Here is a 22,995-nt window from a genome sequence, read left to right as displayed (position 1 = left end):
TTATAACTAGGTCATTAAATCTTCTCTGAGTAGGCCTCCCATTAGACCAGTAGGGGAGCTGAACTTGTTTATTGTTTGTCCTTCATGCAAGGGAGCTATGGGTGAAGGCCATCACAATCACGTCATTTCATCATGTCAAGGTATTTTGAAGGCAGTGTCGGTGATAGGAAATCCTTTAGAGAAGTCATTATGGAGGAGTTGTTGATTCCAATGAATACTAGTTCCATTCCTACCTCTTCTCTGTGTGTGACCTCTTCTATTGTAGATGATTTGAATGAGGTAAGGGCTCGTCTCTTAGTAAATTATTTGTTAAACCTAATTTGCTTATGTTTAAAGTAATCTATGTTGAGAAATATAAACTTAGAGATTCATTTATATTCTTGGCACTCCAAGATACTTCCAAATTGCCCTCTTGTAGCTTCTTGAATGAATAGTTGTATAAAACATAGAACTTGAGGCTAGGGTTCCAATATTCCTTCTATAGGATGGTTCAAGAGTGTTGTTCATAGTTTTTTCCAAGAGCCCTAATTCCTTTAAGGAAATTGTGGAGCACCAATTTTGGAATATAGACCCATGTAATTTTAAGGAAATATTTTAGTCTTCAGATACAAACAAAGAACAAATATTAGCACTTTCATGCTCGAGATGGGTCACAATCAAATGTGCTCTCCCATTTTTGTGAAAATTTATGCATTAAACCTTAGAAATGATTGGCAAAGTTATTAGAATCAAAGAGTCCAATCCCCTTCTTCTCCACATGGATGTTAGGCTTCTAATTGTTGTCAGCCACAGGATTGATATCCAAAAAGTTTTAAGAATTGATATGGAAGATGAATATGGTTCTTAGCCTATTGAAATCCTTGGGGGACTTGTTTCTTTCTTTATCTACCATAGAGAAGGCAATTGAAGATAGAATTGTCCTCTATTGAATAAAGGTAAAGCCAATAGACCTCATAAATCTATTGCTAGCCACATTACGAACTCGAATCCTACAACTAAAGAGTTGTTGAATCCCATCAATAGTTTTAAAGGTAAACCTACTCAAAAGGCATCTGAACGCTTATATTATCTAAAGATTGTGATAAATTGTGCCTAAGAATCCAAAAATATGTAGAAACTCATCCTTGGAGATGATAACCATAAGGATGTTATGGTTGATAAATTGAAACAGATTAAAGGGTTAAGTGTACCAAGATGGTGATTAAAAATGAGGTATAAGTGGACACTTTTTTCTGAAATCAAGCAAACTTTGACTTGGATGAGACATTTGAGGGTCACCCACTCAAAATGACAAGATGTGTAAAAAATAAAAATTGTAGTACTATGAATTTAGTTTCTAAACTACTAAAAAAAAATTATTGGATAAGATTAAGTGGGTCAAACTCCACACACACACACAAAAAATGTTCCTCATTGTTTTAGAAAAAAGAAACATATTTAGTTTTGTGTGCTGCACAAAATACATAGTTATATTTAATATTTTGCAAATTCCATTTAAGTTTTCGCAAAGTCCCAATGGCCTAAAAACTATTATTTTGTCTTGTTGAAGTTCCCACTAATGTATGACATATTTTTATGCAACGGTTTTCATATGTTTTGTCACATTTTCTTGGAAATGTTGATTTTGTCTTTTTTTTGGTGTCTTCATGTTATTATATCATTTTAACTTGACATTTTAAGAAAATCATTGATTTGTCTTATTTTATAACTTAATGATGCAAAGTTGTTATTTTTTGTATTTGATTGGGTATGTTGATCATGATATTGTTTGTAGGACAATCAACACTATACAGTGGGAAAGAACAAGAGTAGAACGATTAAAAACTAAAAGGTGGAAAAGAAAAAACAAAGGGAGTATCTAAGGAGATTACATGAAGGTACATCATCAAATGCACATAATGTACAAGTGATGCAAATATAAAATTTCAAATTGATATGATGAATGCACCTAATACAACAAATGAAAATCAATAGCATGCATCAATTGATATTGTTGGTGTAACTAAGTATTTACTAATTACACTTTACTTAAGTTTACTTAGGTTAATGCATTAGCATATTAGTTGTCATGTATACACCTAGGAGTTTGCATATTCATATGAGTTGTCATGTAGACAACACAGTAGTTTGTACTCCAATCGAGCACATGTTGTCTACTACATCTCTTTATGAGATACACCTTTGCATTCTTATCCTCTCATTGTTGCACATACATTCATGCACAATAGAGGATAATCCACTCTTGGTGGACATGTGCTTAGTTGTTATGTTTATCTCTTTGCTAACTCCTAGTCATATCAGTTGCCTTTTTATACAAGGCACTTCTATAATGTATTCATCCAATTATTTGATATCCAATTATTTGATATCCATTCTCATTTGATCATCATTTGTCTCTCTTATGCTATCTACTAAGCTTCTTGATCTTCGTGTTGAATTATTGCCTTAGGAAATTTTTTACATGGTATCAGAGCTATACCAAATTCTTACATGGTATCAGAGCCATAGGAGTTTCATTGCATAGCCATTGGAGAGATTTTTTTTTGCAGGTCAAGATTGGAGCTTGTTGGTGCAAATCAGATATTGGTATCACATTCAGGAGGTGCGACAGTGGTGATTTAGGAAAAATAATTATAGAGGAAATTTTCAAACAGCGATATCTCCCTCATACAGACTCCTTTTTTCCAACAATTTTTTTTGTTTTAGGGTAAAATTTTGTGATATACACATTGGTGTAGGTTGTTTGTGATCTATGTTCTTGAATTTTTTTGAAAATTGTCAATCCTAACTTTTACACCTTCAGAGGCTTCGTTTGGTCTCATATGGACACATATTTAGGTCCTATTTTTTTTGAAAGTGCATAATTTTCGTCTACTTTTCAGATCTGGTATCAGTTTGGAGTAATTTTGAGTGGACATATTACTTTCAGTATTTGGTCATTTTTGGCCTATTTTGGCGCTTGTAATTAATTAGATCCTTAAGAGGTCTTTTGTCTTCTCTTTTTGAGTCGTATATAGATTCATATTTTCATTTTTAAATATAAAAAATTAGAGTTCCACTTTGGCCCAAATTGGCAAGTGGTCAATTGTATTCGCACTACATATAAAGTGCCAAAAATCTATTTTGGGGGGGTTGCATTGATTAGTACATCATGGATGAGGAAGATTTAATTACCTTGACAACACAAAACTATAAGCAATGGAGTGAATTAGTTCTCACTTATCTTAGTGAGCATAATGCATTGTCATATGTGGAAGGACTTTCATACAATGGTGACACTATAATAATCATTTGTCGTGCACTCTTTCTACATATGGATATAGAGGTTATGGATTCACTTGATGACATGAAGTCAATTGATTTTTATGATATTTGGATCTATCTTTGGGAGAGGTATGGAGATCCACATGTTCCTCCATTCCCAAAAGATCTTTTACCTCCAATTGCACCTACTTATTCTCCTATTGATATTTCATCTATTATTTCTCTTGATGATGCTTTTATTCACATAGTCATGGATTCACATGATTCAATGTAGCAAGATATTCATTGTCTTCTAGACTCAGTTCCTTGGGATGACTTCTTGATAGATATTGCAAGTTTGTTTGTAGAGTCCTACATTGAGGATATGGGAGACACTATTGATGATATGCATCTTCTCTTTATTGAGGATGATCCTTCTTCAATTGTTGCAAGGGAACACTCTAACCCTCGTGATTCTCCACTTGATCTCTCTTTCAAATTTGACATGATTGTGGATACTTTCTTACAAATTTGTAGAAGGTCCCTTTCTCTTCAAAGAAGACATTTGAGTCTTTGGACATTGTTTTACATGGATTTCAAACTTCACTTGAGATGTTAGATTACATGGTTTATCAAACTAATATGTTGTAGATTCCTATGCAGTATCCTAAGACAAATTACATTATAAGAGTTCTTCCTATTGATTGGGGAAGATTCTTTTGTACACCCATGCCACCATTTCTTCCTCAAGGGAGAAATATCATTTAGTTTTTATGGTGCAGCTTCTACATTGATCTAGGAGCATATTTCATGGGTTCATATTCTACATTGAGGAGGGGGGGGGGCTTCTTTGTTTCTCTTCCTACTTTTGTTGAGGAGGCATCTTGGTCTTTGGAGTTTGATCGACATTCCTATATGGAGCATTTACCATTGGTTCCTTGTCTGTAACCTTATTCTATTGGACGTGATCTTGATTGGTTCATGACACCTTCATTATTCAAGGATATGGTGACACATCTTCAAATTTCAGAGGCAGCATACTTCATATGGATTCCCTTTCCATCTTCTTATCCACAATGGGAAGCCTTCTTTCATTTGTATTTGGTGTATCTTCTTCCTAAAGGGAGAAATGTTGTTTGTAGGCATTGGATTCTCTTTTGTCTTCAATCACTCATCATTCTTGTAGGAGACCATTCACTATGGGGGGAATTTCATTTCTCCTTATTTCCTTCTTATAGAGGGATTCTCTATTGTATATGCATGATGTATGTCATAATAGGGGGGTCTTGATTACTCCATCCATACATGCATCTTACTTTATTTTTCTTCTCTCTTTTTGGGTGAGTGTTTTTCCCATGTGGTTTTCCCTCTTTCTCTACTTTATGAGAGATTGCATTGCATATCATTTGCACTTGTAGTTTGTACATGGATACCTAACATGGCCTAGTAGTTGGGACCCATATTACATTATCATCTAGCTTTTGTGAGCTTAAGTGGATTCCCCTAAGTTTCACTTAAGGAGGGGTGTTGGTGTAATTAAGTATTTACTAATTACATTTTACTTAAGTTTACTTAGGTTAATGCATTAGCATATTAGTTTTCATGTAGATACCTAGGAGTTTGCATATTCATATGAGTTGTCATGTAGACAACACAGTAGTTTGCACTCTAACTGAGCACATGTTGTCTACTACATCTCTTTATGAAAAATACCTTTTCATTCTTATCCTCTCATTGTTGCATGCACATTCATACACAATGGAGGTTAATCGACTCTTGGTGGACATGTGCTTAGTTTTTATGTTTATCTCTTTGGTGACTCCTAGTCATATCAGTTGCCTTTATATATAAGGCAATCCTATAGTGTATTCATCCAATTATCTGATATCCAATCATATGATATCCATTCTCATTTGATCATCATTTGTCTCTCTTGTGCTATCTACTAAGCTTCTTGATCTTGGCATTGAATTATTGCCTTAAGAAAATTCTTACATGGTATCAAAGCTATACCAAATTCTTACAGATATTGATGTGAGAAATGTGCCTAATTCAACAAATAAAAAATGTTCAACATAAATCAATTAAAATAATTTTGACAAATACACCTAATTCAACTAATATCACATTTCAATTTGATGTGATAAGTGGATATAATGAAAGTAATTAAAAGAATGAGAATGCACCTATGTTAATAGCTCCTAGAATAATTAATAGAAAACCAAATTTTCTAATTGACTTTGATGAAAATATTTTGAGGCTAATGTATGATAAAATGTTTGAAATAAATTGTAGAAAAAATATTAAAAATATTTGTAATAACTATTTAGATATATTAAATCAAAGTGGAAGATGTCAAGTTGTTGTTGAAATGATTAAAAATATAAAATTTAGAGAGACAAGGAGAATTTTGGGGTTACAAACATCTAGAAATAGTAGTGAAAAAAATATTGTGAAAAATATCTTTGATATATATCAGGCCATGTTAGAATAATGAATAGCTAGCTACACATGTAGCAAGTTGTTGTGGTTTCACAACGTATGCTCCATTTCTTCTAAAAATGGGGACCCCATACTCTAGTTTTGGCTTTTCGGATCCCTAGTCTAGGGTCTGAGTCTTTTTCTAGTGTTTTTTGACCTAATCTGGGTCCTAGTTCAAAAACCTAGTCTCTAAAAGTTAAGTTTCTGAGGGAAGAAGTCATTTTGAAAAAGATAAAAGTGCACTAGCATACCTCTCTAGGAGCACTAGTGTGCCAAAACATGTAGAAAGCACTTTCAAAAGGTAAGTATGTAGCTACGTACCCCCTTACTCCCTTCACCCCCCTACAAAAAAAAGTAAAATACAAATTCAAAAGGGGTGTGCATTAGTGCACCTAATTAGGTGTGCTACTGTGCACCTCAATTTTCTTTCACCTCTTTGCACCTAAGTTAAGATAAGGGTGCATATCAGTGCACCCCATGAGGTGTGCTACTGCACACCCCATATACAAAAGATACAGAGGTTGGACACATGAACTAGAATAGGTTCTTCATCTTATGCAGTTATTAATGACAAAATTCAACACGGGTGCCTTGGGATTTTAGATAGAAGTAGAAGGAGTTTAAATGTATGAAATTTTTTGGCCATAAAGAGAGTATAAATCATCAAAAAGGGGCAAAACAAGTACACTAAAGTGCTCCCAAACCTCGTATGAGAAAAACCAAAAAATTGTTTTCAAAACTAAGAACTTTGATTTTTTGGCAAATTGAGCTTTTGAGGTGCATTGTTGCACAGGTGCACCAGGTGCACAAGTGTGTCTTTCTAGTAATGTCATGGAAGATTTTGAGGAATTTAGAGGTGTGCCAAGTGCATAGGTGCACTTTTTCAATAATGTTTTTGAAGATTTTGAAGAAGTCAGAGGTGCGCTGATAGTTAACTGCCAGTTCCAAATTTAGAGCTTTCCATGCATCAGAAATGCAAAACCAATGGCAGTTTAACTCCTACAAACACCTAGTAAGGATGGAGCTTCTATTTTTGGCAATTCTAGAAACTCCTACATCATCTAATGACTTTCTTCTTCTTATTTTCTTATGCTTTCTTTTTTTTTAAACATGTAAAGGCTCTTGCAACCATTCAATGATATAAACAAGGGTGGAGTCCTACTAACCACTAGTTAGAGAGGTTGGTTTGTACATAAATAGATTTGTTTTATTAGTTTAGAAGCATATGTTTGCATAAAGATATCTCTCACTCTCAATAAAAATTGAGGAGAATACTTCTTATATATTCAAGAATGTAATTTGTATTCTAGGTCGCCACCATTATTTGCAATAATATATGCTTTTGGTGCTTGCATTTGGAGTGTAGTGATTCTTGCCTAAGTGTGTTATATTTTGTGGATTTACATTCATGGAATGTAATTGAGCTGAAATTTTATTATGTTATTTTTGGTTGTACGATCTTTTAATTCTAGTATTTTCTACATGTTTACAAATTCTGTTGACATACTTAGTTCAAGAAGAGATCATCATATTGTTCCTGCATAACTTTTATTCTCACATGAGTGCACTTTCCATGGCCTTGGGATTTGATGAAAAGTGAAACATCTTATGGTTATTGAATTCCCATCAACAATTGCATCAATGGAATTAAGGAAGTGCTGCTCCTATTTTCATTGGTTACCTACCGATCTTTTTGAAAGCTTAACTTGCAGACGCGTTGTTTTCGTGGCTTATGTCTGTTAGGAATTTCCCTTTCATGTTATTTGGTTAAACTTCTTGTTGCCTTATCTTTGTTGTTTTCTTTGCTAACCCCTGGTTAATTTAAGAATTCATATAGTTGCATTGTTAGATTGCATTCATTAAAAAATAGAAAATACCAAAAATATATATCTCTTTTGTGGTTGATTTTGAAACAACAAGCAGATTGATCATTTGATCTGAAATTGGCTTGAACTAGAAAAGGCCTCCTCATGAACAAACACATTTATCTTCAACTGAGTGGATTCTAGTAGGTCACAAGATCACTTAGAACCTTGGAGTTGATCCTCAAATTAGCTTTTCAAGAGAAGAGTTCAAAAGAATTCTTGCCCTTAAGCATCATGCAAAACAACAGCTGAACACAACTCAAGTTTGAGTTGTCAAAAGCAAGAGTCTAGTTTAATTATAGTTGTATCATAGAGTTCTAGTTTGAACAAATGAATAATTGTAGATCTTTCTCTTAGATCTTGTTAGTTGTCTAGAGTAGTCCACTTTTGCATTACTCTTGTTGTCTAGTCAAATCCTCTGAGTGCATTGTCAAACTATTAATAGTTTTTTGTCAACCTCTTTTACAATATTTTAGGAATGTGAGTTGTTCATTTAGTTGTATAAATAGGCTCCCATTATTCAATAATATCATGTTGCTAGTTCTTTGTCTCTTATCTATTTTCTTCTTGTGTATTGCATCTATATATTTCAATAAGCCATTGGTTCAAAATAACACATCAAAGATGTGTTAGAAATGATTTAGAATAACTGAGAGGGGGGGGAGGGTGAATCAATTATTCAAGGTCCAAATGACCTGATAAAACTTTTTCACTAATTATAGTGATCCCATTTAACTAATCATGCATCCAAGCTAAACATTCTATGTAGAAAGTTACTAAAAATCAACATGTAGGAATAAAACATGAAATATCAACACATAACACAGTGATTTATGTGGAAACTCAATTTGGAAAAAACCACTAGTAACATGCTACTCAATTCTCACTCTTCTAAAGTGATGTTGTATGAAAGGCCTACCTTGTTAAAGGCTACAACACACTGTCAAATGTGACCTAGTTAAAGGATTTCAACCACCCTATTAGAAGTGGGCCTAGTTAGAGGACTTTAGAACATTCACTTAGAATGCCACCCTGTTAAAGGATTTACAAATGGCTGTTAAACCAACCTAAGTCTGGATAAGACTTTTACCCTAACTGATATAATTTCTAGAGAGTAATAATAAAGGCTTTTGATCTGACACAACTCACAACATAAATTGTAGAATTCAGATCTTAATTTAGCTCACAATTTTTCTTGGCTTTCAGTCTCTGCGACACTAATGGCTTGTCCTCCTTTTGAGCTTTGTTTCCTTGAGTCTCCATGCTCAATGTATTAGTGCAATCACCTCTATGGTCAACTATCGAAGTAGAGTCTATATACTGTATTCCTCCCTCTCAATGCCTTCAACTTAACATCCAACCAACCACTCAACTTGGAAACTCTTGCTTCTTGACTTGTAGCTCCTTAAATAGAAGTCTAGAATACTTTTCCCACTCTAATCCTTCCATTCTTAATTTTGGTTCAAATGGATTAGGTAAGATTTAATGAATCTACCCCTTATCTTTTTTCTTCTAGAAACATCATGAAGAATCCACGTGTATTAGCCCAAAAATGGTTTACCTAAAATTCTGTGCCACCATCTCATCATCTTTATCCTCCATCTGGTTCACAAAATTCAAGGTAACAAACTTGTCAACTCAGATTTGGTGAATCTTTGACCTTTCAAATAATGCAGCAACTCGGCACTATTGAAATTTTGATGCTCAACACATACTATATTACTTGGCACCTACTATGTTTTACTACTGATGCTCGGCATCAACTAATTTTTTGTTGATGCTCAACACCTAAACTTTCTTGGCTTCTTTTGTTTCACTCAGTGCACACTAGATTTTGCATTTGCTCAACTCTTATTGATAATTTGCTTGGCATGAACGAGCTTGCTCAACACTCACTGATGAACTTAGTCAAGCTTTGCAGATAGCTTTGTTACAAATTATTCTTCTAAGTGTATCCAACCTCTATATCTTCAAGTATATTATCAATACATCATTTTACCATTGTCTTAATTGATCCTTGTACTTCATTACAAAAGCATAACTCAACCTTTCCTTTAGGTGCTTTTGTTACATCTTATTGATTAAATCCCCTTCATCAATCAACTAAGTGATAGTACTTGGACCTTATAAGCAATTATCATTCCAAAAAATAGTAGGTTTGACATCAGTGACAAAACAATGATTGAAAACATTCTTTATCAACAATCTCCCTCTTTGCAAACAATTTTCCTTCTTCAATAATGATCTTTTCAATCAAATTTTAACAATAGCCCTAGAACAAAAGGGAAAAAAGAAATTTAAAGTTGATAAGGTGGTTGAGGTTGTTGGAGAGGATTCTGGTGAAGATATTGGGGGAAAAGAAAGAAGAAGGTCTGGTAGGTTAGCTCAGTTGCAAGCTAGGGGTAAGCAAAAGTCAATCAAATACCCTGTTGAGGAAGTTGAAGAAGATAGCTCAGACAATAATAGTGACAGAAGGGAGGAGGAAAGTATTTCCAACTCTAAAAAGGATGATGGTAATGAGGAGGAGGAAAAAAGTTTCAATTCTGGGAACATTTTGATGGATGACACTCAAACTCAAGTGTCGGACGGCAAAGAAAGGAATACTGAGACAACCCATGTTTCAACTAGCTTCTCACTTAAACCCTTTACTTTTTGTGATGATATGAGCAAAAAGGATAATTCCCCAATTACCATTTCTTCCCTTGTTAAGGAAAATTCGAAGATTTCTTCTAACCCATGGGTGCTGTAGGATAAACCACAGGGACAGAAAATGAAGGAGGTTGTTGCTAAGAAGGTTGAGGAGCATAAAGACGAGACTGTGACGGTGGAGGAGCATTACATGAACCTGGAGGAAAGGGTCAAAGCTTTTGAGGAGGGGTTTTTCACCTTCTCCAAGTTTGGACTTAAAGTTACTCATGTTGCTGCAACTACCCTCCAATTGCTGGCACATGAGAAGGAGGAAGTTGGCTTGGACATGGAGGACAACAAATTACTCTTTAAGTTTCTTGCCGATGACTGGGCCCAAATTCTTCTTCATGTAAGAGGAAAAGGGAAAAAAGAAATCTAAGTCTTTTTTTAATTATGTTCAATTATGGGGTCCAAGGATCCAAATACTTTATATACTATTATGGTAGTTATGGTTTTGTTGGTTATCAATTGTATTTAAGTTTTTATAAGGCTTGGGTGCCTTGTTGGACTTTGGTCAGTTGCTAGGGTTCCTTTCTGGTTCTAGCTCTCTAGTTTTTGGTTTTTGTTTCTGACTGTTGGTACTCCTGTTCTTTTTGTCTATTTTTGTTACTGGTTGGTAATGTGCTGGTTACCGGCCTTTTGACTGTTAAGGGTCAACCCCCTTGTTTTTGGTCGCTTTTAATTTCAAAAAAAATCTCCCTCTTTGGCATTGATGGAAAACTAAATTGATCAACCAAGTTATCAAAATGCTAACTAGGTTAGTAAATTAAATGCCAAAAAGAAAACTTTATCCAAAACTATTCATTCTATCAACAACTTTGAACTAGATTGTGACTCCCTCTGAATTCTGTAAGTAACTCCCTCTTTCAAAGTATTAGGGATATTCTATTTTCTTGATACATTGTCTTCTCCTCTTTGTTCTGCTCTCTCTCGACTGATTCTTGTCTGCATTGTTTTCTCCCTCTGAGATGCTATTTCCTTTCTCCTCTATTTCTCCGTCTACATGTTTGATCAATTTCTGTATGAATCCCTCTTTTATGTAGCTTACCACTTTGATTAGTTTGCTCTTCCTCTTAGCTACTATTTCTCCCTTTACATGTTTGATTTTGTAGATTTGATCAATTTCTACTATTTCTCCCTCTTTGACAATAATGCTAAAGACACATTATTTGAGCATCTTGTCATGCAAGTGTAGCATTTGTAGGAACTCCAATTTCTCCCTCTGTTACCTTGCTTGTGACTGATTTGGAATTTTAGTATTTTAATTACTTTAGGGAAAAACCTAGAGTAAGTATCCTCTACATCAATTTATATCATTTTAGCAAGCAACTCATTTGATGCAGGGTAGTCTTGTTGTTGCTCAAATAGCCTTGGATAGGGGTATCACCCCTAACTTAACTCTAAGATATTCAAATGCATCTTTAGGTAATAGTTTTGTGAAGATGTCAGCAATTTGTTCCTTTGAATTGACATATTCCATCCTTACTTGTTTTTCTTCCACCAATTATCTTACATAGTGATACTTAATTGCAATGTGCTTTGTTTTGGCATGCATCACAAGATTTTTTGATGTGTTGATGACACTTGTGTTATCACAATAGAGTATCATAGGTTCATTCATCTCTTCCTTCATACCTTACAACAGATGTTTGATCCATACAATATTGGTGCAGTTGATAGCAACAACAACATACTCAATTTTAGCTATGGATTGTAAGGTACAACTTTTATTTTTGCTAATCCAAGTGACCAATCTTTTACCTAAGAAAAGTGCTCCTCCACTAGTGCTTTTTCTATCATCAATATTACCTCCCCAATCTACATCAGTGTAGGCTTTCAATTCAAACTTTTCAATCCTCTTGTAGTATAATCCAAAGTCATCAGTTCCTTTTAGATACCTCATTATTCTCTTTACTTCCATAAGGTGATTTTTTCTTGGGTTAGTAGAAAATCTTGCCACTATTCCAACAGATAATGCAATGTCTGGTCTAATATGCACAACATACTACAACTTTCCAATCATTGATCTGTACATTGTTTGATTTACTTCAGCTGATTCATCATTCTTGGATAACTTATGTCTTGTTACCATTGGTGTACTGACTAGTTTTGAATCTTCTAAGCCAAATGTCTTGAGTATCTCCTTGATATATTTTGATTGGGTCACAAATATGTCATGTTTCAGTTGATTTATTTGCAATCTAACAAAGAATTTGATTTCCCCAAACATTGACATCTCAAACTCATGTTTCATCTAGTCAAAAAAATCTTTGCATAGGGCATCTTTTCCTCCAAATATTATATCATTAACAAAGATTTTAGATATCCAAATCTCTATACCTTTTTCTTCCTTGATATATAGGTTGTTGTTGTCATCTATTCTCTCAAATCCTATCTTCACTAGATATTTGTGAAGCCTCTCATACCATGCTCTAGGTGCTTGTTTCAAACCATAGAGTGCTTTATGTAGTTTACAAACCATATCCTTGTTGTTGTCATCAACAAATCCCTTTGGTTGTTATATGTAGACTTCCTCTTCTAGTATACCATTCAGAAAGGTAGACTTTACATCCATTTGATAGACTTAAAAACCTTTGTAAGTAGCATATGCAAGTAAATTTCTTACTCCTTCCATCCTTGCAACAGGGGAAAATGTTTCTCCATAGTCTAGTCCTTCTTCTTATGCATAGCCTTTGTAGACTAGTTTGGCTTTTTTCTTGTGATTTCACCATTTTCATCTAACTTGTTTCTAAATACCCACTTGGTACCAATCACATTCTTATTAGTTGGTCTTGGAACTAAAGTCCAAGTATTGTCCTTCTCTATCTACTCAATCTCTTCTTCCATAGCTTTACAACAATTATCATCTTGCAGTGCATCTTTCATTGTTTTGAGTTCAATCTTGTTTAGCAGACATGATTCATTTCTTAGTCTATTCTTGGTCATTGGTTTGGCTTCCTTATCACTAATGATTTTTTTAGCAGGATGATGTCTTTCCACATACTTAGATAGCCTTGGATCTTTCCTCATTTCCAAGTTTGATCTTCAGTTTCAGAGTTACTGTGCACATCTCTTTCAAGTATCTCATCATCTCTTTCATGTGTATTGATTTTAGAATCAAAATGTGCAATGTCTTCATTCTGCAACTCAGCTTTTGAATACAGCTCAACATTCATTAGTTGTGACTTGGCTCATACTAAAACTTGTTGTTGATTCCCAACTCGATTGGTAGCTTCTTCTTCATCGGATATTCCTTCATAGAAGTATACAAAGGATCTATACTCTTTTGGTTTCTTGGTTTCATCAACTGAAACTTCTGCATGCTCATCAAAATTTACATTTGCACTCTCTACAATTTTTTAGTGTTAGTATTCAAACACTTATATGCTTTACTTCAAGTTGAGTAACCAAGGAATATGTCTTCATCACTCTTTGCATCAAACTTGCCATTTCTAGTATCTTTAAGAATATAGCATTTACAACCAAACACTTTGAAATGTTGCAATTGGGTGAGTGACCATACCATAATTCAAAACGTATTGCATTTGTACCTCTCTTGACTTGTACTTGATTCAAGGTGTAGATAACAATACTAACAGCTTCTCTCTAGTACTTTAGAGCAACATGCTTCTCCATCATTAATGTTGTGGCATAATCTATCACTGATCTATTCCTTCTTTTTGCAATTTCATTTTGTGGGCCAGTTCTAGGTGCTAATGTTTGTCTCTTGATTCTTTTATCATTGCAAAATGTCTCAAATTCTTTTGATGTGAATTCTCCTCCTCTATCTGATCTTCCCTGTTTCCTTCTCAAGCCTGGCCAAATACCACTTAAACATTTGAAATGAATCATATTTTTTCTTTAAGAATAGGCAGTCATCATCCTAGAGTAGTCATCAACAAACAACATTATATATATGTCTCCTTTGTAGCTTTTCACTTTTATTGGGCCACACAAATCTGTATGGACCAACTCTAATACTTCTTTGGAAGTGTAGGTTTTTCTTTTGAAACTTGACTTGGTCATCTTTCCTAGTTGAAACTATTTTCACATTGTATTGTTAGGCTTCTTCAGTTTAGGCAAACCTCTAACTTTCTTCATTTTGCTGATGTTGATTAGATTATCAAAGTTGACATGACATAGCCTTTTATGTCGTAGCCACACATCATACGATCTAACAATAAGATAGGATGTATCTTCCATATCTAGGTAAAACATATTACTCCTAGTTTGTTCTCCTTTTCCTATTAGATTTCCATCAGTGTCATAGATTTTGGCAGATTTGTTTCCAAATTCTACTTTGCATCCTATATTGCCTAATTGTGACACACTCAACAGGTTGTAGTTCAATCCTTCAACATAGTATTCATTGTCACTTGAAATTTTCTTTGTAAGCTTAATAGAACCTTTTCTTTTGATTAGACATGGAGCATCATTTCCAAATCTAATGCTATTTCCATCATACTGAGTAAAGGTAATAAACTTACTTTTGTCTCTTGTCATGTGATGTGAGCATCCACTGTCTATGACCCACCTATCATTTTTGTTCACATAGGTTACCAGTGTTGTTGCCTCATCTTCATTTGACTCATCCTTCATGGCTACATAGACTACCTCATCATCATTTTTATTAGAATCCTCTTCTTCAACAATGTAGCACTTTTTACCTTTGTCTTTGTAATCTTTGCTATCATCTTCTCTTCTATTTTTGTTCTTTTTGCCTTCTCTATAGTTCTTTTTTTGTGTGCATCTTGTAGCAATATGTCCTGCTTCAATGCAATTGAAACATATGATAGGTAGCTTACCTTTTAATTTACCTTTTCCTCTATGAAATCTTCTAGCCAGCAATGCTTCCAATTGTTCCACATCTTTTTCATCTGTTATGTTGTCACTGGATGCATATTTTACCTTTTTCTTCTTCTTTGGTTGCACCTCTTCATTGTCTTTAAACAATAGCTTGGCCTTGAAAGCAGATTCAAGATTCTTAAGTTTGTAGTTATCAAAGTTGGATAACTCAAATGCAGTGAGTCTTCCCACTATACCTTCAAGGGTTAACTTGTTTCCTAGTACACATCTTAACTCTTGGATTGATGACACTCTAATAACATAGATGGGGAGCAAGGTTCTTAAGAATTTTCTATTAATAGTTTCATCATCTAGATGACCACCAAAATTTCTTATTGCACTTACTACTTCCTTTATTCTAGAGGCATATTGAGCAATGTTCTCACCTTCCTCCATTCTCATGTCATGAAACTTTCCTTTGAGGCTTTCTCTTTTTGCTCTCTAGAAATTCTGATCTCCTCCATAAATATCTATCAAGGCTTTCCACATCTTGAATGTAGAGTCACAACCCTTGATGTCATCAAATTCAACATAGTTGAGGGCAGAGGCAATCTCCAGCATTGCCTGATTGTGCTCCTTCTTTTTCTTCATATCTTCTATAGTGGGGACAACTGGATCAACATGTTCCACTTCAATTGAGGTTTGTGCATGATCACTTATTGATCCAAGGTGTAGCTTCATTAGACTTTGCCATGCAGCAAAGTTATCTCTATTGAGCTTGGGAACTTCTCTCTTGGACATCTTGATCTTTCTACTTCTACTACCTTTAAACTAAATTAGAAAATGGCTCTAATACCAATTGTTAGAAATGCTTTAGAATAACTGAGGCGGGGGGGGTGCGGGGGGTGGGCAGGGGGTGAATTAGTTATTCAAGGTCCAAATGTCCTGATAAAATTTTTTTCACTAATTATAGTAAGCCCATTTAACTAATCATGCATCCAAGCTAAACATTCTACTTAGCAAGTTACTGAAAATCAACATGTAGGAATAAAACATGAAAGATCAATACATAACATAGTGATTTATGTGGAAACCCAATTTGGAAAAAACCACTAGTAACATGATACTCAATTCTCACTCTTCTGAAGTGATGTCTTATGAAAGGCTTGCCTTGTTAAAGGGTACAACACACTATTAAATGTGATCTGGTTAAAGGATTTCAACCACCCTATTAGAAGTGGGCCTAGTTAGAGGAATTTAGAACATTCATTTGGAATGCCACCCTATTAAAGATTTACAAATGGTCGTTAAACCAACTTAAGTCCATAGGATTTTTACCCTAATTGATACAATTGCTAGAGAGTAACAATAAGGGCTTTTGATTTGACACAACTCACAACAAACTTGCAGATTTCATATCTCAATTTAGCTCACAAATTTGCCTGGCTTTTAGTCCCTCAGCACTAACAACTTGCTCCTTTTAAGCTTCATCTCCTTAAGTCTCCATGCTCGATGTACCAGTGCATTCACCTCTATGGTCACCTATTGAAGTGGAGTCTCTATACTCTATTCCTCCCTCTCAATGCCTTCACCTTGACATGCAACCAACCACTCAACTTGGTGACTCTTGCTTCTTGACTTGTAACTCCTTAAATAGAAGTCTGGAATACTTTTCCTGCTCTAATCCTTCTGTTCTTAATTTTGGTTCAAATGGATTAGGTAAGATTCAATGAATCTACCCCTTATCTTATCTCTTCTAGAAACATCATGAAGAATCCATGTGTATTCACCCAAAAATGATTTACCTAAAATTCTATACCATCAGCTCATCATCCTTATCCTCCATCTGGTTCACAAAATTTAAGGTAACAAACTTGTCAGCTCAGATCTAGAAAATCTTTGAGCTTTCATATAATTTAGTAGCTTGACACTATTGAAATTCTGATGTTTGGCACATACTGTGTTACTTTGCACCTACTGTATTTTATTGATGCTCGACATCAACTAAGTTTTTACTGATGCTTGACACCTATTACTTAGCTTAGCACTTGAACTTGCTCGGCTTCTTCTATTTCACTCAGCACACACTAGATTTTGCATTTTCTCAACTCTTACTGATAATTTTCTCAGCATGAATTAGCTTGCTTGGCACTCACTGATGAGCTTTGTCAAGCTTTCTAGACAGCTTTGTTACAAATTATTCTTCTAAGTGTAGCCAACCTCTATATCTTCAAGTATATTATCAATACATCATTTTACCATTGTCTTAACTGATCCTTGTACTTCAATACAAAACCATAACTCAACCTTTCCTTTAGGTTCTTTTATTACATCTTATTGATTAAATCCCCTTCATCAATAAACTAAGTGATAGTACTTAGATCTTATAAGCAATTGTCATTCCAGCAAATAGTAGGTTTGACATCAGTAACAAAACAATGATTGAAAACATTCTTTATCAATAATCTCCCTCTTTGCAAACAATTTTCCTTCTTCAATAATGATCTTTTCAATTAGATTTCAAGAAGATTCTAGAATGTCACTCGATCTTTCCTCACATCAAAAATAATAGGAGAGGATGTATAGTAAAATCTCATATAAAAAGAAAAACAAGAAGTTGCTAAGGATAAGTAGAACAAAATTACACAAAGTGTTAGAGAAGGAAGAAAATTAAGGATCCCAATAATAATTCTCTTTGGTCATTCTCAATAGAACCTCACAAAAGGATGAGGTTTTTTTTGATACACTAAGAATATTAATTTAAAAAAAATTGGAGTGGCAACAAAAAGGCTTCACCAAACCAAAAAGATGTTGTGAAAAGGAGAATTAGAATTAGAAACCACAAGCCGCATGAAAAACATTGTTTGGATACAACTCAAATACAATTTTATGAAATGTTTCTCCAAAGCTCAAATTAAAATCAGCCAAATATTTTTTGAGATGATAAAACCATTCTATGTTAAAATAAATCATACATGTACTACATGGTTTTGTAGGGTCCATGTTATATTTTCTATGCAATATGATATTTATCATTATATATGTTGCACTTTGCACACTAACGATGTTTTGCAAGAATTTGGTCTATAAGTACCTCCTAAATCATTGAGAGAATTCATTGTCAATATACTATGTAAATAATATGATGGGTGAACTTATTATAAGATGATATTTTATAGTACATGCATCATACACATAGAGCTAGATGTTTAGATGGGCAATTCAAGTTGTGTAATGACACTTTTCCCTTCGGTACTATTATGTATAGTTTTTACATTTTTGAATTTGTACACTAAAACTTCAAAATAAAGTGCAAAAAATGTACTGCACTGTACACAAGTGTCAAACTTTATTCACACAACATTCATTAATGCACATGATAGCACTAAGGATGACAAAACCTGATTTTTGCCCTTTTCTCCAAATTTTCCCCAAAAACATGGTGTTGCAAATACCCTTTTGGATTCTATTAAAAAACATATGTGAAAATGGGATATGACTTTTTTGGACAATATGTTCACACCAATGTTGATTTCTACAAAATTAGGCCTAATTAGGCCACTTTTGCAAAGCAACTACGTTTCAAACTTGCAACAAAATTCTAAAAACTTGTGCAACATCATATTTTGACTACAAACCTCAGGATATGACATTTTTTGAATATTCATGCCCATTTAGGGGTCTAATTCAAAAAAACCCCTATTTATGCCTTTGATCTAGGGCTTCTTCAAAAATAGGTCTCTGGTCAGTTCTAGAACCAACCAAATGACTTATCATCATGTCCCTAACATATCTAATTAATCCTCGTGTTGACAAATCACTCAATTAATTAGTTGTCCCTCCTTGTCATGCAACTTTCAAAGGCCAATTTGCAGATAACTTGGATGATTATCCCCAAACACCTTGATAATTGCATAAAAAATGTTAGTAGAGTTTTAACACAATCCTTCTAGGTCCATGTGTAGATAACCCAATTCACAAGAAATACTATGTCAAAGTTTGGCAATTTTTTACACTTAGGGCATATAAGGGACATTATCAGTAGGGTATGTTAGCGAGCATTATATCATGCCTGGAGGAAAACTCACAACATACAAGTAAGGTAAACTTTCTCAATCATATGCAATACAAATGTCAATTCATGCCTACGATGAGGAAAATGTGAAATGAGCTAGCTAGTCACTTTTTACTAAGTGCATCTAACAAATTTTATATCAACAGAAAAGTTGATTTCCTACAAAAATTACTATGATTCTTCAAAACTCGAGGTTGGATAGTGTAAGGGGATATAACATGACCCCATAGGTTCAAACAGATCATGTACAGGTTCACCAATTTGCAAGAAATATAATGTCAAATTTTGCCAATTTTTGGCAGCTCCTAGAGTAAACCTACCCAACTAGACAAAATGGAAGCATCATTTTGTACCCACAAACAATATAAACATTGCTTGAACTCCTAGTAGATTGCACAAGTGTCATCATTTGTAAGGTATGTTAGTGTGTGTTCTGGCATATTGAAAAGCAAATTGGTAGTATGTTAGAAATGTTGAGAATAATTGAGAGGGGGGATGAATTAGTTCCTAAAGATCCACAAGTACCACGTGAACAATAAAACATCACTGGTTCAATACATTTAAAGTAGTCATATCTACAACCCAGGTATAAACTAATCTAAATAGGCCACATATAAGTTAGAGTAGTTGATTCCTCTAAAAAAACTACTTATGAAAAGGATGAATTATTGAACGAAAGAAGTATTAAAAAGTTAAAACTCTTTGCTGTAAAGACTGAAAAAAATTTGATAAAATAAAATTCATAGCATAGACAACCAAGTTATGCAAGTCACCTTGCCGCAAATTTAAAGGCCACACCCAAACATCCATATAGTTTTGAGAGCATAGAGACAACTTCCACAAATTGAAGCACCTTTAGATCATTATCACTTACGATGCTTGACAATTTGTCAAACACACCTGCAATTGTATACAATACTTTTTCCATATGATCTTGACCTTGTCCTAGTACTTTCTCTACTCCCATTGTTTATTTAGAAACTAATTTATTTAAGAAGAGGCTGGTAGAACAACTTCCTTCAAAAATCTTCCTCACAAACTATTTAGCAAGACCTTCGACAAATACTGCATTGTGAGAATTATTCTTTCTAAAATTGATTAACTAAGAAGACCTTGACAAATGTATTCTACCCAAATTTTTAATTTATAAATTATTTAGTTGGATGGGCTGCCTACCAAAATTCCTCTCATTAAAGTTGTTCAGAACTAAAGTAGGGGTTGCAAGTCTATGGAGACAAAATTGATGAGAAATACAAAAATATGAAGTTCAGAATGGTGTTTTAGGAATAAAAAGGTGGCAGGCACCATGAAAAGAGATATATGCCATTGGATTTTTTAATTTTTTTCCCATGATGCCTTATGGTTGGCGATAGATTTAATTTAGTTGATCTTTGACTTTAATAGTGACGACCAATTATTTTGCACTTTTACGACCGTCATATTCCAATGAAATTCTCGATGGAGGTTAGTTGTATGCTAAAAGTTCGTCAATTTAAAAAAAATAAAAATTGGAGAGGTTATTCTTCAAAAGAAAAATCATTTAAAAGTCTTAGATCTAGGGATTATAAGTTTAATGTGCAAGTATTTGATTCAAGAGGAATGGTTGAGGTTTTATTTGAATTTTTAAGTTAAAGAGAGATATTTTTTCAAGAAAGGAAAATAAATTTTATTATAATTATTATAATAATATTTATTGTGAGATTCATTTTTATGTAATTAATAAATATAGATATTTTGACTCACTCTGTAACAAGGTCATTAAATCTTTTCTAAGAAGGCCTTCCATATACATGTATGTGAGTGGTCATTTGACCAGTAGGGAGGCCAACCTTGTCTATTATTTGTCCTTCATGTAAAGGAGCTATGGGTGACGGCCATTACAATCACATCATTTCATCGTGGCAAGGTATTTTGAAGGTAGTGTTAGTGATAGGAAATCCTTTAGAGAAGTCATTGTGGAGGAGTTGTCGATTACAATGAGTACTAGTTTCATTCCTACCTCTTCTTTGTGTGTGACCTCTTCTATTGTAGATTATTTGAATGAGGTAAGGGCTCATCTCTTAGTAAATTATTTGTTAAACCTAATTTGCTTATGTTTAAAGTAATCTATGTTGAGAAATATAGACTTAGAGATTCATTTATATTTTTTGCACTCGAAGATACTTCCAAATTTCCCTGTGGTGGCTTCTTCAATGAATAGTTGTATAAAACATAGAACTTGAGGCTAGGGTTCCAATATTCCTTCTATAGGATGGTTCAAGAGTGTTGTTCATAGATTTTTCCAAGAGCCCTTATTCCCTTAAGGAAATTGTGAAGCACCAATTTTGGAATATAGACCCATGTAATTTTAGGGAAATATTTTAGTCTTCAGATACAAACAAAGAACAAATATTAGCACTTTCATGCCCTAGATGGGTCACAATCAAATGTGTTCTCCCATTTTTGTGAAAATTTATGCATAAAACCCTAGAAATAATTGGCAAATTTATTAGAATCAAAGAGTCCAATGTCCTTCTTCCTCACATGGATGTTAGGCTTCTAATTGTTGTCAGCCATGGGAGTTGATATCCAAAAAGTTTTAAGAATTGATATGGAAGATGAATATGGTTCTTTGCCAATTGAAATCCTTGCAGGCCTCGTTGCTTTCTTCATCTACCATAGAGAAGGCAATTGAAGACAAAATTATCCTCTGTGGAATAAAGGTAAAGCCAATAGACCTCATAAATCTATTGCTAGCTATACTGTGAACTTGAGCCCTACAGCTAAAGAGTTATTGAATCCCATTAGTAGTTTCAAAGGTAAACCTACTCAAAAGGCATATGAACACTTAAATTATCTAGAGATTGTGATAAATTGTGCCTAAGAATCCAAAAAAATGTAGGAACTCATCCTTGGAGATGATAACCATAAGGATGTTATGGTTGATAAATTGAAATACATTAGAGGGTTAAGTGCACCAAGATGGTGAACAAAAATGAGGTATAAGTGGACACTTTTTTTTGAAATGAAGTAAACTTTAACTTGGATGAGACATTTGAGGGTCCACCACTCAAAATGACAAGATGTGTAAAAAATAAAAATTGTAGTACCATGAAAGTAGTTTCTAAACTACTAAAAAAAAAATACTGGATAAGATTAAGTTGGTCAAACTCCACACACACGAAAAATTGCTCCTAATTGTTTTAGAAAAAAATAATATATTTATTTTTGTGTGTTGCACAAAGTACATAGTTATATTTAATATTTTACAAATTCCACTTAATCTTTTGCAAAGTTCCAATGGCCCAAAAACTATCATTTTGTCTTCTTGAAGTTCCCACTGATGTATCACATATTTTTATGCTTGACAATTTTCATATGTTTTGTCACATTTTCTCGGAAATGATAATTTTGTCTATTTTTTGGTGTCTTCATGTTATTATATTGTTTTAACTTGAAATTTTAAGAAAACTATTGATTTACATCTTATATTGTAACTTAATGATGCAAAGTTGTTGTTTTTTGTATTTGATTGGATATGTTGATCATGATATTGTTTGTAGGACAATCAACACTATACATTGGGAAACAACAAGAGTGGAATGATTAAAAAATAAAAGGTAGAAAAGGAAGAACAAAGGGAGCATATGAGGAGATTACAATAAGGTACATCATCAAATGGACATAATGTAAGTGATACAAATATAAAAATTCAAATTAATATGATGAATGTACCTAATACAGAAAATGTAAATCAATAGCATGCACTAATTGATATTGATGTGAGAAATGTGCCTAATTCAACAAATAAAAAATGTTCAACATAAATCAATTAAAATAATTTTGACAAATACACCTAATTCAACCAATATCACATTT

The sequence above is a fragment of the Cupressus sempervirens genome, chromosome 3 (genome assembly GCF_028749045.1).
Source record: "Cupressus sempervirens isolate cs-2001-9-10 chromosome 3, ASM2874904v1, whole genome shotgun sequence".
NCBI lineage: Eukaryota > Viridiplantae > Streptophyta > Pinopsida > Cupressales > Cupressaceae > Cupressus > Cupressus sempervirens.
Note: the sequence above shows the minus strand (reverse complement) of the source record.